We start from the raw sequence: 6,000 nt of genomic DNA, 5'->3' as shown, positions 1-6,000 counted from the left end.
TTAAATGGCTTAAGAAGAAAATTAGTAAGAGAGGGCGGGCAATGCCTATGTGCTTGTACTCTTCAGGGTGGGATATGCCTCGGTATGGAGAATTGGTAAGGAGCGCTTTCCAGGGGAAATAGTGGAAAGGCCTTCTCAGAGCACTGCACATCCCCAAACTGTCCCTATCCTGCGTGGGGCCCTGGCCTCCTACGGTCCCCCGAGGCCCGGCCGCGTCTTCCGGCGGTGCTGGCCGATGGCCTCCGCTCTCACCGCCCCCCTCGGTCCTGGACCTCGTGCATCCCGGCCTCGTGCCAGACGCGGCACCCCCGACCGCCCTCCCGCTCCCACGGTCCTTGGACCTCACAGGTGGCTGCGCTCGCGGTGGGGGCGGCCTGGTGCTCGGCGCGGTGAGGGCGCCTCCATTTTCTCCCCCCAGCGGACTCGACGCGCAGCGGTCCGAGTTTGATTTTACTTGCAGCCTTTGTCCGTACGCAGGTTGGGGAGGGGGCGGGGGGGAAACCTCGGTGCAGACCTCGCTGTCGGGGCCCGGCCTCGTCTCGGCGGTTCCGCGCCTCCCCGCGGCTCGGGCAGGAAGAGACAGCCACGGCAACTCGCCAGAACGGCCAGGGTCCGGAGGCAGCCGGCGGCCGCGAGGGGGGCTCGCCGCGGGGGAGGGGCCGGCGCATCCGGGTGAGCGCGCGGCGCCCCCGCCTCCCCCGCGCAGCCGCACGGGCCGCCACGCCGCGCACGCCGTGCGGACCGCGCCCGAGCGGCCTGCGGGGCGGCCCTGCGGCCCTGGCCCCCCGCGCTCCGGGGGCTCCGAGCGAGCGGCGACAGCCGCGGTATGCAGGACGGCCCCGACTAGCGCGCCGAGCCCCGGGAGGCCTGGCGCGGAGGCGGGGGCGGGCGCGGCGGAGGCGGAGCCCGCTCGGGGCCCGCCCGCCCGCCGGGGGAGCCGCCGGCAGTGGCCGAGGAGGCGGCGCGGCGGACGGCGGCCCGAGAGTAGCGCCCGCGCTGCGGCCCGCGGGACCGCGCCGCGACCGCCCGGGCTCGGCCCGGAGGAGCGCCCGCCGCTGCCGCCGCCGCGCGCTTGGAGCGAGGTGAGTGTCCGCCTGTGCCCGGGCCGTCCGGGGCCGCGGCCGCCAGCGCGGGGCCGGAGCAAGAGGCGGAGGCCCGACCGCCCCGCGTCCCCGGCCCTTTGTGGCCGCTCTGCCCTGGGCCGGGGCGCGGGGTCCCGGGGCGGGGGCCCCGGGGCCGCCGGACACGCGGCGTCCTGGATTGGCTGCGGCGAGCTGCGAGTTTCCGTCCTAGTTTGACATTGAGTTAGAACCGTTTTTTTCTTCTTTAGAAGACGGAAGTTTGTTTTATTGACCAAAATACAGCTAAATATGGCTTCTGGGTTCGGCCGTGTGCTACTTGGAGCAACGGTACCGGCCTGACCCTCGCCGGGCGGGCGCGACGGGGGAGGGGCGGACACGCCGGCAGCCGGGGGCGGGGGCTTCCCGGCCCGCTTCCCCCCGAGAGGACCCGGGCCCGAATTGGCCAAGGTCTGTGCTGGGAAAGTAGCGGGCTTTAGGTAAGGTGGCAGACGTTCCTGGAAGAATGAATGAAGAGATGCCACTTACTCACCCAAAATACAATTAATGCCCGTGTAAGGATTTACCAGGAATTGTGATGACTTGCATTGTCATTCTCTCTCTTACCTGGTGAAGCGACCCCCTCCCACCCCCCAGTTTATGACCTTGGCCTAATTCTCAAAGCCACTGAGCATACCAGCCCTCAACCAAGTGTGGGCAGTAGGCAGAGTAGTTTCTGTGATTGCGAACTGTTTGCGGAGGGCAGAGAATGTCACCTTAATCATACTTTACGTTTAATAATACATTGCTTTCTGATAATTCCAGTCGAGAGCCCTGAGACCTAGGAGGCCCTGTCCTATCTTCACAGATGAGGAAGTTGAGGCCCTAAGAACTTAAGCTTTTCAGGTCACATGCTAAGCATCAGAGTTGGGATTCAAACCTGGTCTTGGCATTAGTCTGGCGCTTTTTACGTCACGTCTGTGTCTAAACCTAGTTTGTCCAGTGTGGAAGCCACTAACCACAAGTGGTTAACTCATCGGTCACTAGCCACATTTTAAGTGCTCAATAGCCAAGTGCGGTAGGTGCTATAATTGAATAGTGCTGGTAGTGACCGTGCATCGATTTATTTATTTGATAAATATTTGTTGAGTGCTATCTGTCTAGTTTTTAAGTCCTGGGTATACTGTTGTGAGTAAGAGAGACAGAATGCCCCTGCATTTTACAGAACAGTTTGAGGTTGCTTGCTATTTCAAGCCTCTGATATGGGGCCCCAACCCATATCAACTGAATTAGTATTTTTTTGCTTTAGCAAGACTCTGGGTTATTTGCGTGTATTTTGGAATCTGAGAATCCTTTATTCAAAATGCCAGTGATAATTGGGCTTGATGAATGTTCTGATGGTTTGTTTGGTACCTCTTTTAAGCAGCAGACTGTAACTGTTGGGAACATTCATCAGCTGTGGAAATACTAGTTAAGTGCCTTGCTTCCTCAGTGGAGTTTAAGCTTTAGAAGAGCAGAGGTTGTAGCTTTCTTTTCTAGCCAAGTATCCCTAGAGACTTTACACTGTCTGTTAAGCAGTAGGCGCTCAATAAATGCTTGCTGAATATAAATGAATGAACTGCTAGGATAGTTAAAACTGGTTGTGAATCCCAGGCTCACATGGCATCAGGTGAGCTCATGGGACCAGAGTTAGAGTGAAGATGATCTGTTGTAGCTCTTCAGTTAGAAGCCCTAGCTACTTTTGCTTCTGGTATGTCCTGTCTCTCTCCTTTCTCCTCTCTCTTTCCCCCTCTCTCCTCTCTCCTTTCTCCTGTCTCCTCTTTCCTCTCCTCTCCTCTTCTCTCTTCCCTTCGCTTCGCTTTGCTTCTCTTCTCTCAGAATTTTTTTTTTTTTTTTGATAGTTTGAACTCAGGGCTTCACACTTGCTAGGTAGTCACTCTGCTGCTTGAGCCACGCCTCTGGCCCTGTTTTTTTTATTTTGAGATAGGGTCTCACTGTGTAACCCAGGTGGACCTGGAATTTACCATCTTCCTGCCTTATCCTCCAGAGTGCTGGGGTCACAGCTATGGGTCATAGTGGCAAACTCTTTAATAAAAAAATCATATTAATTAATTTGAATATTAATCTTTTTTGGGGGGATGTTGAACTGGGATTTGAACTCAGGGCTACTTGCTGCCTCTGGCCCATTTTGCTGTGGTTATTTTGGAGATGGGGGGGTAGTCTCATGAACTGTTTGGCTCGGCTGTCCTCACACCTTCATCCTTTCAATCTCAGCCTCCCAAGTAGCTAGGATTACAGACGTGAGCTTCCTGACACCTGACTTACTTTCCTTTCTTTCTTTCTTTCTTTCTTTCTTTCTTTCTTTCTTTCTTTCTTTCTTCCTTTCTTCCTTTCTTCCTTTCTTCCTTTCTTCCTTTCTTCCTTTCTTCCTTTCTTCCTTTCTTGGCAAAACCCCAAAAACTCCAGACTGCATTTAGTCATCACCAGTTTTTCCATTAATATCATCCTTTTGGGGCTAGGACTTGGTGGTAAAGAACTTGTCTAGTGCACACAAGGCTCTAGGTTCAAAGAAAAAAAAAAAGTCCTTTTGTTCCAGGATCCAATCCAAGGTACTATCTTGTATTTAGGCATCATGTCTCTTTAGTTCTTGGCCTGTGACACTTTGTCTGTCTACTTGTTTTTCATAACTTTTGTAGCTTGGAGGAGTACTGTATACTGGTTTTCTTTCCTTTCCTTTCCTTCCTTTCGCTTTTTAGATAGGGTCTCACTAGGGTTCTCTCTTTCTGCCTCGTTCCTGGCTACTGTGTCTGCAGACATGTACCACCATGCCTGGCTCTGTTTTTTTTTTTTTTTTTTATGAATAGCTTCTATATACAGATAGGATCATCATCCAGTTCTGGGAAAAGGCTCTAATTCTCAGAAAAGGCCATAGTAGGAATAACCCCATTTCTGCTCTTACTTGTTATGTAATACATAATTTCTCTTTCTTAGGTGACAACATACAATATTAGTACTTTGTTTTCAGTAATAGACTTTTTGGATACAGTTTATAATTGAGATTTGGAAGCGTTACAACAGTGTATGTGTACTGCAGCTTTAAACTGTACTGAGTTTTAGTTTTATGATGAATTAAGAAAAGGGGAGAGATCAGATATAGTAGCGGTGTAAGTCAAAGAGGGAGGGACCAAGTGAAGGGTGTGAAAGAAAATAGAGGTAGCTGCATAGAGTAGGAGTGGATACTTGTTCATTTATTCAGTTAATATCTGAGTGATCAATGTATGCCAGACCCAGTGCTAGACTCAATCAAGATCATTGGGAGGCAGGACAACATTAAACATACAGATAAGTTCATCCTAATGACTGGAGCTTGGGATGAGTGCAGTAAAGTAAAGAATGCTGAAGAGACCTGATGGTAGAAGGTAGGGGTAGGAGTAAGGTATGTGGCTTGGGAAGGTTGCTGCTGCATTTAGTTGACTGGGTTGGTGAGGAAGGTGTCTGTAAGTGGCATTTGAACTCCTGTGTCTTGGTTTGGGGACCATTTCTAATTGCCTTCAACCTGCTTATCCCATTTTTGTTATTTCATAACACATATGCTTCTTTGTCAATGGGCATGGTGCTTATTTCTGTCTCTGTCTTTATATATGATTTCTTCTCTTCCTAAGATGTCTCCTTTCAATCTGTATTTGTGGAAGTGTTTTTTTGTTGTTGTTGTTTTGGTGGTACTGGGGTTGAACTCAGGGCTTTGTGCTTGCTAGGCAGATGCTCTAACACTTGAGCCATTCTGCCAGTCCTTTTATTTTGGTTATTTTTGAGATTGGGTCTTGTTTTATGCCTCAACTGGCTTGCATCATTATCATCCTTTTTGTGCTTTCCTGAACAGCTGGGGATGACAGATACCCACCACTGCCCCCAGCTGTTGGTTGAGATGATGACTTTTTTAACTTTTTGCCCAGGCTGGTCTTGAATCACAACCCTCCAGATCTTTGCTTTGCAAGTAGGTAGGATTATAGGCACGAGCCACTCTGCCAGGCTGAAGGCTGCTTCTTGTTCAAATATTTGATCACTTTCCATCTTTTTTATGAGGCCTTCATTGTTGTTTTATGCCTGTTTGTTACTTTACTTGAGTGTGTGGTGTTTGAGAGTACAGATAATACTTTACCTTTGTATTTGTGTGTCTTCACTTAACTCAGCATAAAGGATTAATACAGAGCTACCAGGGAGACCTGAAGTTCACATTTGGGAAGGTCTAGATTTTTAAAATTGAACTTCATTTTGAGATAATTGTAGATCCACATGCATTTATAAGGGATAATTCAGGAAGGTCCCTTTCACCCAGTTATTCCCAATGGAATCATCTCAAACTGTAGTTCAGTAGCAGACCCATGATAGTGACGTCGTTACAGTCAAGGTACAGAACATTTCCACCTCCACAGATTTTCCTTGGATTCCTTTTTTATGACCACTCTGCTTCTCTCCCACCTCCACCCCATCCTTAAGCCCTAGCTGTCACTAGCCTGCTATTTTATAAAAGGAATCATTTTATAAATGGGATCATGCAGTAGCTTTTTAAAAATTCAGCATAATTCTCCGGAGATTAACCCAGGTTGTTACATGTATACATAATTGCTTTGCTTCCTTTTTTTTTTTGGCGATAGTGAGGTTTGAACTAAGGGTCTTGTGCTTGCTAGGCAGACACTTTACCATTTGAGCCTTTCCTTCCTTTTTATTGCTGAATAGTGTTTCATAGTGTGGACGTACTTTTCTGGCTCTTTTAACCGTTTATCTGTTGCACATCTGGTTATTTCTGTTTTGTTGGCTATTACAAATCAAACTGCTATAATCATTCCTGTATAGGTTTTTATGTAAACATAAGTCTTCATTTCTCTGGAATAAAAGTACAGGAGTACAAATACTGGGTTGTGGCAGTTGTTTGGATAGATTT

At 49.3% G+C, this 6,000-nt stretch overlaps 1 protein-coding gene across 1 annotated transcript in view; it reads left to right on the top strand.

Moving 5' to 3' along the window:
- The first annotated feature begins 954 nt into the window (after positions 1-954).
- Positions 955-6,000, top strand: part of Galnt1 (polypeptide N-acetylgalactosaminyltransferase 1) — a 106,352-nt gene continuing 101,306 nt past the window's right edge. The window contains exon 1 of the mRNA XM_074069997.1: positions 955-1,082. The gene's annotated coding sequence lies outside the window, so the exon portion shown is untranslated. The remainder of the gene's footprint in view (positions 1,083-6,000) is intronic.

The sequence above is a fragment of the Castor canadensis genome, chromosome 4, assembly GCF_047511655.1.
Source record: "Castor canadensis chromosome 4, mCasCan1.hap1v2, whole genome shotgun sequence".
NCBI lineage: Eukaryota > Metazoa > Chordata > Mammalia > Rodentia > Castoridae > Castor > Castor canadensis.
The sequence above is the reverse complement of the archived record's forward strand: the minus strand, read 5'-3'. Positions and strand labels throughout refer to the sequence as shown.